Consider the following 11,760-nt stretch of genomic DNA (forward strand, 5'->3'; position numbering starts at 1 on the left):
GACAGATATTTGTTTTCTTGGGGGCCACCTCAAGCAGTGCTCAGGGTTTACTTCTGGCTCTGCACTCAGGGATCACTCCTGGTTGTGCTCGGGGGACCCTGCGAGGTGCCAGAGATTCAGCTGCACGCCAGACAGCAAGTGTCTTGACCCTTGTACTATCTCTCTAGCCCCAGCTTACAGTACATGCGTAACAAGCAGGAAGCTCTGGGTGCAATCTCGATGAAGATGTAATAGGTATTAATGCTCAGCACCACCTGATGAGACAGATGCTGCTATTAGTGGAAACTGGAAGTGGAGTATCCAAGCCCAGAAGCTGCAAAGCTGCAATTCCCAGTCAGGAGTGTGACCCTGGACCTGCCCTTCTTGTCAGCTAGGTCCCCTGCTGCCCTCGGGTGCCAGGTTTGGCTCAGGCTGTCCACCGGCATAGCACTTTCAGCCATTCTCTCCCACCTCTCAGCTCCGCTCTGCAAGACACAACTCAAGGGCTTCCTACTAGAGCCGTGGAGCAACAGCCTTTGTGGAACGGTTTTTCCTTCCACACTTGCATTCACAGCACTCACGTCCTGTGGTGCCCTTGGCCAAGGCACGGACGAATATTGAACCACGGCTTTTACTGGACGGAAATATGGGCGTCAGTCCCTGCAGCCACTGTCAAAGTTCCATCGACTCTGCGATATGAACTGGCCTTATCTGAGTTCCTTTTCTGAGACACCGTGTGTGTGTGTGTGTGTGTGTGTGTGTGTGTGTGTATTGGGGTGGGAGGGGGGCAATACCTGGCTGTGCTCAGAGCTTACTACTCCTGATATGCATGTGTGGATCACTCCTGCCGGCTCAGGGGGTCTATATGGGTGCTGGGGATGGATCTCTGGTGGCTGCATATAAGGCAAATGCCCTACTCACTGTACTATGGCTCCAGCCCCAAGACGCCTCTGTTTAATAGAGATTGTTTAATATGCCTCTGAGAATATGGAATTTGTGGCCAACACTGTGTGGCACTTGGTGGCACTGCAATGTGATTCATGGCTGGAGAAAGGATAGCATCAGATGTCCCTTCTCCCCAAGGACTAGTAACAGCCTCCTCATGTCTCGGAACACTTGGCTCTTCAGTGTTATTGGTTGGTGGTGGGTGAGGGCGGAGGGTGGGGGTAGAAAGTGTGTGTTTGAAGCAAGGAGAGCAACAACATAACAAGCCCACATATAGCCTGTGAAATGGACACGGCTTACAGTCAGACCTGGGAATGCATATGTCAAGAGACACAGCGTTTCCTCCTGTGCTCACGTGCTCCGGAAACACCCGGATTCCAGGGGTATAAGTACATGTTTATTGAGCAGTGAATCTGGAGGATTCCTGCCCTCTTCCCCCAGTATTTATTTCTTATTTCAGTTACATGGACTGTTGCTGATGTATTATTGTCTCCACAGGGAAAGGGCTTTTATGTCCTCCCCTAACTTTGCTCCTCTCCGCCACCAAACTAATCCAATGGAAAGCACTCAATACGTGATTTATTAATTAAAAGAGCAGGAAGTGCCTGCAGGCTCAGAGGGCCACTGAGAAATTTCTCTGGGCTTGCCTCTGTCCGCTCAGCATTGGATGTGCCCTGGAGCAGACTCTGACAATTGCCACAAGATAAAGAATCTGATTTTTTTGGGGGGGTTAGGGTTAGGGCTTAGCTCCGCGGCACCCGCCGGCCGAGGGCCGGGCCGCGCGCCCGGGCCGCCCCGCGCCCGGCCCGGCCCTCGGCCCCGCTCCGGGCCGCTGCCAACCCCGGGGCTTAGCTCCGCGGCACCCGCCGGCCGAGGACCGGGCCACGCGCCCGGGCCGCCCCGCGCCCGGCCCGGCCCTCGGCCCCGCTCCGGGCCGCTGCCAACCCCGGGGCTTAGCTCCGCGGCACCCGCCGGCCGAGGGGCCGGGCCGCGCGCCCGGGCCGCCCCGCGCCTGGCCCGGCCCTCGGCCCCGCTCCGGGCCGCTGCCGGCCCCGGGGCTTAGCTCCGCGTCACCCGCCGGCCGAGCGCCGGGCCGCGCGCCCGGGCCGCCCCGCGCCCGGCCCGGCCCGGCCCGGCCCTCGGCCCCGCTCCGGGCCGCTTGCCGACCCTGGAGCTACGGCGCCACCCGCCGCCGGGGTGCTGGTCGACCCGCCCGGGCAGCCAGCCCCGGCGCCGGCACCCGGCTGCGAAGGCAACACGGCCTCCCTCAAGAACCTGCAGTTCCAATCTCCACCGTCGCTCCTCGCGAGGTGGCGCCTTGACAGCGGGCCCGAAGTCGACTCGGACGCCGACATCCTGGAACGCCGCCTCGGGCAGTGCGAGCGAATCGCTCCCGTCAGCCCAGAGGAGCTCCGGCGCCGTAGAAAAGCGGACGGCAGGTGGCGCCCGAGCAACCTCAGCGCGATCGATCGCCACCCCGCCCCGCGCAACTCCTGTGGAGGGAAACTAAATCCCACCGCCCCTCCCTCCCCTCGAGAAACAGGCAGGGCCGTTGGGGATGGAGAGGAGGACAATTCCCCCCCCCACCCCCACAAACGAAAACCACCCCCCACCACTCAGTGCGTGTGTTTGAGCGCGCGGGCCCGCCTGCCTGTTCTGTGTCTGTGTGCGTGCGTCCGTGTCCATCTCCGTCTCCCTCTCGGCCTCTGCGTGCCTGTTTGGGGTTCACAGCGGACTGGATGGACAAGGCACCCAGAGCTCAGAAGATCCACCCAATCCCGATGAACTTGACGAAAAGACCGGGGAGGACCCGTCCGTCTGTCAGGGGCCAACCTCCTTGGAGGAATAGGCGACGCAACCCGAGAGAGAGAGAGAGAGAGAGAGAGAGAGAGAGAGAGAGAAAGAGCGTTCCGGTTCGTTGTTCCCCGGCTCCCTCCCTGGGGACAACAAGAAGATGCGGCGGCGGCGGCGGCGGCGGCGGCGGTGGCGGTGGCGTGAGACATGAAGCGGCTCTAGGAAATCATCGGAGCTGGGTCCGCAGAAAGGAGCGGTTCGGGTTCGCCCCGGCGGAGTTTCGTGGAGATTTCCACCAAGGAACCGGCACCGTGGCCCTCTCGAGCGAACGGGCACCCTCGGGAACGAGCACACCCTAGTCGTGGCCACTCGCGAAGCTAAATGCAGGACGTTGTGCAGTGTGGCGCGGCGGCGGCGGCGGCGCCCACATCGAGAGAGCGCACGACCACCCGCTCGTTTCTCTTCACCATTTCCCGAATCGGTCACTGTGAAGCGGTGGTGTTGCGGGGGCGGGCGGGCGTGAGTGAGTGGGTGGGTGGGTGGGTGCGTGCGCGAGTGCGTGTTTCACGTGGCTTAATGCGTTTTAAAACGACCTCGAGATGGAGCCGTGACACCACGAACCTAAGGGACACGTGAGGCTGGGGACATAGCCGAGGGGTCCGGGTCCGGATGGCAGAAAAAAAAAAAAATAGAACGGGAGTCAAGTCAGGCACCTGTGCCACACGTGAACTATGGGCAGCTTGCACCCCGTGACCCCGGTTGGAATCTCTGGAGATGGACACGGAGGGAAGACGGAGGGATGGGGAGGGACGGGGGGAGGGAAGAAAGTTTTGTCCGTTTGTCCCTGTACCTCACGGCGATTCATTCAAGACGTTTATAAAAAAAAATGCATATATATGTACACATATATATAATATACACGCATACATATGTACGTACGTACGTACGTGTGTACGTATGTATAAAAAGAAAAACAAGCAACCGTAAGCGAGCGAGCGAGCGAGCGAGCGAGCAAGCAAGCAAGCAAGCAAAAGCCAAGAAGGAAGGAAGCAAGCAAGCATGCAAGCGAGCCAGCCAGCAAAAAGAGTACGGACGAGTCCGTGGATAGACGCGCAGCGCGTCTCATGCTAAGTGAAATGAGTCAGAAAGAGAGGGACAGCCGGAGAAGGACTGCACTCGTGGGTGGAGGGTCCAACCACATCCCATGAGGCTCGCACCTAAGGAGAGCAGATACACGGCCGGCCGGCACGAGAAGATTGCTCCCTAGCTGGAAGCCTGCCTCATGAGCCAAGGGGAGAAGGCAGCTGGAAGAGAGAAGGGAAGTTTCTCTTGACAGGGGTGCCTGTCAAGAGGTGGCACGTTCGCCCTGGAGGGAGGGGCGGAGGAGTTGAAGCCGGCAAGGCAGGCGGCCCCCCCCCCCCCCCCCGCTGCGGCGGCGGCTTGAGTGGCAGGGAAACGCCCTGCCGCTTTGCTAGCGCTCCAGCCTCCAAATCCCCGCAAACCCTCCAAATCCTTTTCGTGTCCCTATTCCCTCCCTCACGGCCGTGAATAGGGAATAGGGACACGAAAAGGATTTGGAGAATTCGCTGCTGGTCCGAATGATGTCCGTTTCAGCCTGGTGGAGCCAGTATGGAGACTTCTCAGTCCGTGGAAAGGCGAGCTGCTTGGCCTGAGTATGGCTGGCCTTGGGTGGCTGTGGACCCAGGTTCGGTCCCTGGCACTCCAAGGGGTCATGGAAATCACTCATTCAGCAAGAAAGAGTACGTATTTATTTAAATAAATAACCAATACGACCACGACCACGACCATCCTGTTGTTCGTCGCTTGCCTGGAGCAGGCCCCACCCTGAGATTTTGAAACAGTGCCCTATTCAAGGCTGTTTCAGGCTTAGGAGAATGAGACTACAAAAAATAATGACTACATTTAAAAAAAAAAAAAAACAAGTGAGTTCATGTCAATAAGCAAGCCAGTCAAGCCAGCAGAGCAAGCCAGCAAGCAAGCAAGCAAGGAAGCAAGCAAGCGAGCAAGCAAGCAAGCAAGCAAGCAAGCCAGCCGACAAGCAAGCAGGCAACAAGCAAGCGAGCGACAGAGTCCACCCTGACCACCGACCGAACCAAATAGAGGAGCAAGCAGGGCCTGGATAGGGGCGGTGGAGAATGAGACCCATCCTTATGACTGGTATTTGGCCTATTGGGTACGAAGGATCTTGGATCCCGAAGAAAATGATGGCTCGAGGAACCGGTCGGGATGGGAGATGTGTGCTGAAAGTAGAAAAAGGGCCAAACATGATGACCTCTCAGTGTCTGTATTGCAAAGCATAAACCCCGAAAAGAGGGGAGAGGGAGAGGGAGAGGGTGAGGGAGAGAGAATGGGGAATATGTGTCTGCCACAGAGGCAGGGAGGCAGGGGGAGGGTGTGTGCCTCTGTGTGTGTGTGTGTGTGTGTGTGTGTGTGTGTGTGTAGGCGGGGTTATAATGCCCGGGATATTGGTGGTGGGAAATGTGCACTGGTGGAGGGATGGGTGTTTGATCATTGTGTGACTGTCCCCCAAACATGAAAGCTTGTAAAGATCTCACAGGTGAGTCAATAAAATTTAAAAAAAAAAAAGTGCCATGGTTTCCTTCCCCCCCCCACCCCCCCCCCCCCGGGGAATTTTATCAATGATACGTGTTTTCTGTTCACAGTACTTTGAAGCTACTGCATCTTCACCAAAGCTCCTTCACCACCACCACCACCACCACCACCACCACCACCACCACCACCACCGCCCTCGCACCCCCCCCCCCCGCCCCACCTCTCCCCAGGCTTTGTGTCACTTGATCAGCCCACGGGGGAGGGGGAGGCGTGGGGGGGGCGGAGGGGGCGGAGGAGGCGGGTCTTTACATCGAGAAAACCAGGGCCGCAGAGTCAAGGAGGATTGATTTGGCCTCCACGAAGGCTGTTTCTTGAAGTGCCCAGGAAGGAGGGAGGAGTTTTCTCCCGAGCCGCGGTTTTCCCTTTCTCTTGCTCCCCTTTCTCCTGCTCCCCTCCCCCGCCCGCCAGCGACAAGCTGAAAGAGGTCACCCACCCTACCACCTCCCATTCCAACCCCACCTCTGAGGTGCTTGTCCAAAGCCTACACCCACCCAAGAGCGCTTAGCAGATCTTATCTCCAAGGAAGATACCGACAGAGAGCGGCATCTCTTCCTCTTCCCCCACCCTCACCCTCTGGGCGGGCTGGACGGTCGTGGGGGGGGCGGGGCGGGGCGGGGCGGGGCGGGGCGGAACGGCGGGAGCCCGGGAGCCCCGGAGCCCCGGAGCCCCGGGCGGGCGGCAATTGTCATGCAAAAAGAGGCGACCGGGCCCGCCGGCTTGGAGTCAGGTTCCCTCTGGCCTCTGAGCACACGGATCTTTGTGATTGATTGATTGATTGATTTTTTTGAAGGAAAATGAAACCAAAACCCTGGTTCAAGGACCACAACTCCCGGGAAGCTCTGGGGCCGCCACGACCATGGGCACCGCCCACCGAGATGGTTCCCGCCGCCTTCCCCTCCCCTCCCCTCCCCTCCCCTCCCCTCCCCGCCGTGTCCGTTCCTTCCTGTCCGTTCTCGGTCTCCTTCTCTCCCCCACCGCCACCCCCACCCGAAAAGCGCCCCCCCCCCCCCCGCCACCCTCCGGCTAGAGAATTCGGGCGGGGGTTTCCTAGGAAAGTCCTGCAAGCATCTCAGATAGATTTAAAAGAGAGGCTTCAGCTTGATCACAGGCACTGGCTTTCATCCACCCCCCCCCCCGCCACCCCCCGCCCCCAACACACACTTGCAGCAAAAGCAAGCCAAAGAAAGAAAGCAAAAGCATGCGCCCTTTGATTCCAAGACTTAGAGTACGAGTGTGAATGATCTTTCTCCCCAACCTTTGCCTGAAGTTTGTTTCTATGAGTCCATTGGCATGTCCTTCGAGAAAAATAAAATGAGATAAAATAATTCGACAATGAAGAAAGAAAGAAAGAAAAGCAAGCAAGCAAGCAAGCAAGCAAGCAAGCAAGCAGGCAAGCAAGCTCGCTTGCCTTGAGCAGGCCCCAGCCTGAGATTTTTTAAAAAGTGCCATATTCAAGGCTGTGTCAGGCTTAGGGGAATGAGACCCATCCTTGTGACTGGTATTTGGCATATATTTGGGTACGCCACAGGGAGTTTGCCAGACTCTGCGGTGTGGGCAGATGACATTCGGTAGCCTGCCGGTTTGTCCAAAAAATAATGACTGCATTTAAAAAAAAAAAAAAGTGAGTTCATGTCAACAAGCAAGCCAGCAAAGCCAGCAGAGCGAGCGAGCGAGCAAGCAAGCAAGCAAAAGCAAGCAAGCAAGCTAGCCGACAAGCTGCCCCCCCCCCCGCCCCCAACACACACTTGCAGCAAAAGCAAGCCAAAGAAAGCAAAAGCATGCGCCCTTTGATTCCAAGACTTAGAGTACGAGTGTGACTGATCTTTCTCCCCAACCTTTGCCTGAAGTTTGTTTCTATGAGTCCATTGGCATGTCCTTCGAGAAAAATAAAATGAGATAAAATAATTTGACAATGAAGAAAGAAAGAAAGAAAGAAAAGCAAGCAAGCAAGCAAGCAAGCAAGCAAGCAAGCAAGCTCGCTCGCTTGCCTTGAGCAGGCCCCAGCCTGAGATTTTTTAAAAAGTGCCATATTCAAGGCTGTGTCAGGCTTAGGGGAATGAGACCCATCCTTGTGACTGGTATTTGGCATATATTTGGGTACGCCACAGGGAGTTTGCCAGACTCTGCGGTGTGGGCAGATGACATTCGGTAGCCTGCCTGCCGGTTTGTGTAAAAAATAATGACTACATTTAAAAAAAAATGTGAGTTCATGTTAATAAGCAAGCCAGCAAAGCCAGCAAAGCCAGCAAAGCCAGCAGAGCGAGCAAGCGAGTAAGCAAGCAAGCAAGCAAGCAAGCAAGCAAGCAAGCAAGCAAACCAGCAAACCAGCAAGCAAGCAAGCAAGCAAGTAAGCAAGCAAGCAAGCAAGCAAGCAAGCAAGCAAACCAGCAAACCAGCAAACCAGCAAACCAGCAAGCCAGCAAGCACGCACGCAAGCAAGCAAGCTAGCAAGCCAGCAAGCTAGCCGACAAGCAGGCAACAAGCAAGCGAGCGACAGAGTCCACCCTGAACACCGACAGAACAAAATAGAGAAGCAGGGCCTGGATAGGGGCGGTGGAGCATGGGCACGGGTGGAGGGATGGGTACTGGATGATGGTATGTCGCCGATCATGGTAAGACAGACACGTGAGCACGAAAATTTGTCAGTCTGTCCCTGTCCCTCCAGCTTGTCCCTTCGCGAAAAAATTTAAAAAAAAAAAAAAAAGAGGAAAGCCAGCCGGCCGGCCAGCCGGCCGGCCAGCCAGCAAGCCGGCAAGGAAAAGAGTACATCCTGAGGAGATACCGACAGGACCAAATAGAGAATTATATACATAAAAAAGCTATTTATTAAAAAAATAGGTTTATGAGAGGGAGGGAGGGAGAGAGGGAGGGAGGGAGAGAGAGAGAGAGAGAGAGAGAGAGAGAGAGAGAGAGAGAGAGAGAGAGAGAGAGAGAGAGAAGCCAGCCTGCCAACCAAACAGCACATCCCGAGCGCACACAGGACCAAAGAGGCAAAGCAGGGCCTGGATGTTGCTGGTGGAGCACGGGCACGGGTGGACGGACGGGTACTCACTCACTCACTCACTCACTCACTCACTCACTCCCGGGGTCATGGTCTGACAAACCCGGGAGCACGAAAGTTTGTCGGTCTGTCCTTGTGCCTCCCGGTGATCCATCGTGAAAAAAATTTATTAAAAAAAAAATGATAAAAAAAAAAAAAGAGGAAAGCCAGCCGGCCGGCCAGCAAGCCGGCAAGGAAAAGAGTACATCCTGAGGAGATACCGACCGACAGGACCAAATAGAGAATTATATACATAAAAAAGCTATTTATTAAAAAAAATAGGTTTATGAGAGGGAGGGAGGGAGGGAGGGAGAGAGAGAGAGAGAGAGAGAGAGAGAGAGAGAGAGAGAGAGAGAGAGAGAGAGAGAGAGAAGCCAGCCGGGCAGGCAAAGAGTACATCCCGAGCCCACACAGGACCAAAGAGGCAAAGCAGGGCCTGGATGTTGCTGGTGGAGCACGGGCACGGTTGGACGGACGGGTACGCACTCACTCCCTCCCGGGTCATGGTCTGACGGACCCGGGAGCACGAAAGTTTGTCAGTCTGTCCCTGGGCCTCCCGGTGATCCATCGTGAAAAAAAATTATTTAAAAAAATTATATAAAAAAAAAAGAAAAAGAGGAAAGCCGGCCGGCCGGCCGGCCGGCCGGCCGGCCAGCCAGCAAGCCGGCAAGGAAAAGAGTGCATCCTGACTCATGGAATCGTGTCATAATGACTACATTAAAAAAAAAAAAAATACGTGAGTTGATGTCAATAGGCAAGCCAGCAAAGCTAAGAAAGCGAGCAAGCAAGCAAGCGAGCTAGCAAGCTAGCAAGCTAGCAAGCCAGCAAGCTAGCCAGCCAACAAGCAAGCAACAAACAAGCAAGCAAGCGAGCGACAGAGTCCACCCTGAACACCGACAGAACAAAATAGAGAAGCAGGGCCTGGATAGGGGCGGTGGAGCATGGGCACGGGTGGAGGGATGGGTACTGGATGATGGTATGTCGCCGATCATGGTAAGACAGACACGTGAGCACGAAAGTTTGTCAGTCTGTCCCTGTCCCTCCAGCTTGTCCCTTCGTGAAAAAAATTAAAAAAAAAAAAAAAAAAAGAGGAAAGCCAGCCGGTCAGCCAGCAAGCCGGCAAGGAAAAGAGTACATCCTGAGGAGGTACCGACAGGACCAAAAAGAGAAATATATATATATATGTGTGTGTGTGTATATATATGTGTGTGTGTGTGTGTGTGTGATTTATTAAAAAAATTAATTTATGAGAGAGAGAGAGAGAGAGAGAGAGAGAGAGAGAGAGAGAGAAGCCAGCCAGCAGGCCGGCCAGCCAGCCAAAGAGTACATCCCGAGCGCCGACAGGACCAAAGAGAAAAGCAGGGCCTGGATCTGGATCTTGCTGGTGGAGCCACGGCACGGGTGGACGGACGGGTACGCACTCACTCCCTCCCTCCCGGGTCATGGTCTGACGGACCCGGGAGCACGAAAGTTTGTCAGTCTGTCCCTGTGCCTCCCGGTGATCCATCGTGAAGAAATTGATTTAAAAAAAAAAAAAAAAAAAAAAAAAAAAGAGGAAAAGCCAGCCGGCACAAGAGCACATCCTGAGTAGTACAGACAGGACAAAATGGAAAAGTTTTTTTTTTTTTTTTTCTTTGCAAAATAGAAAAGCTGCGTGAGTGAGGTACCGGGAGGAAGGGAGGAAGCATGAAGTGGGTGTCGACAGGGAGGAATGCCCGTCCCTTGAAATCGGGGTGCAGTGTTCAAGGGCCTGGCGCAGTCACTTAGCTTGGGCCTCTTCTCCTGGTGCCGCCACACTCTCCGCCTCCCTCCCAGGGAAAGTGCTCTATGCTGAAGCCCCGTGGCACTGTTCCCCGGGCCACGCGCTCGCCTCCTCGCCCCCCACTGCCCCCCGCCCTTCCATGAACTCATTCGTGGACAATCCCTCAGTCAGGCAGGTCAGGTAGGTCCCGTTGGTTTCTTGAATTCAGAATGCCATCTCACTCCCCTTTGGACCCCAAATAGGAGTCGGCCTCCCACGCAGCACTCCCTCGGAGTTCTTCTCGAGAAAGGAAACCTCTGGGATTCCTCCCTCCCTCCCTCCCTCCCTCCCTCCCCCCCCCCCCTCCAGAGACTCCCCCTCTCCCCAACCAACCCCTGGCGGCGCGGATGATGACTCGGACTACACCAATGATCGATTTATGGATTGATTTATTGATTTCTTGGGGTGGGGGTGGGGGTGGGGGTGGGGGTGGGGGTGGGACCGAAAGCCGGGCGTGCCTGTACTGGTCTAACCGGTTTCGAGGCCGAGTCCGTCTTCCTGTAGAGCCGGAGAGGGCGGGTGGACCACAACTCCCAGAGTGCTCCACGTCGCCGCCGCCGCCGCCGCCGCCGCCGCCGCCGCCGCCGCCGCCGCCGCCGCCGCCCCAAAGGGGGGGGAATGAATGAATGAATGAATCAATAGATAAAATAAAATCAAATAAAAATCAAGCAAAACAGAAACCAAAGGACTTTCTCAGAGAGCTGGTCATTGTCATACAGTCGCGCGCGCTCGACCGCTCAGGGAGTGAAATGAAAACAACTCCGCCGCCACCCCGACCCCGACCCCGACCCCGACCCCGACCCCGATCCCGATCCTCGATCCGTACCTTACCGTACCTTACCGTGCCTTACCGTACCGGTCTGTCCCCGCCCCTCCCCCTCCTGGAATACTGCCCGCAGGCGGCCTCCCTGCCGCCCCCTCCCCCACCGATGGGGGTGGGGAAGAAATAGAAAAGCGGCCACGAGGGGGCAGAAAGGTGCAGGAAGGGGAGGGGGGAAGGGAAAAAAAAGAGCTGCAGGAAGAACTAGAAAAAAAAAAAAAAAAAACCAAAAAACAAAAGGCGCAGGAAGGACAGGGGGGAGGGGAGCCGCCAGTCGTCAGCCGCCGCTCCAAAGACAGGGGCGCCGGCCGGCCGGCCTGGAGATCCGAGTGCCAGAGGGACGGACGGACGGACGGACCCGACCCGAAGCGAGGCGAGGCGAGGCGGGGCGAAGCGAAGCGAAGAAGTCTGCGCAGGGATGGATCTCCAGCGGGAGGAGAGGACGTGCGAAAGTGATGCAGAGAACCTCAGGAGCGAGCAGAGCGCGGAGCGCAGAGCCTGGAGCCCCGGAGGTTGAGTAGCCGGAACAGCCAAGCGGAGGCTCGTTGAAATATAAAATGTACCAGGGAGGAAGAGGGAGAGGGAGAGGGAGAGGGAGAGGGAGAGGGAGGGAGAGGGAGAGAGAGAGAGAGAGAGAGAGAGAGAGAGAGAGAGAGGAGAGAGACGGGATTTCGGTGCTCGGTGGTGGTGGTGGTGGAGGAGGAAAATGGGCACTGGTGAAGGGACGGGACGGGGGCGGAGGGAGAG

The sequence above is a fragment of the Sorex fumeus genome, unplaced genomic scaffold (genome assembly GCF_029834395.1).
Source record: "Sorex fumeus unplaced genomic scaffold, SorFum_2.1 ptg000329l, whole genome shotgun sequence".
In the NCBI taxonomy this organism is placed as follows: Eukaryota; Metazoa; Chordata; class Mammalia; order Eulipotyphla; family Soricidae; genus Sorex; species Sorex fumeus.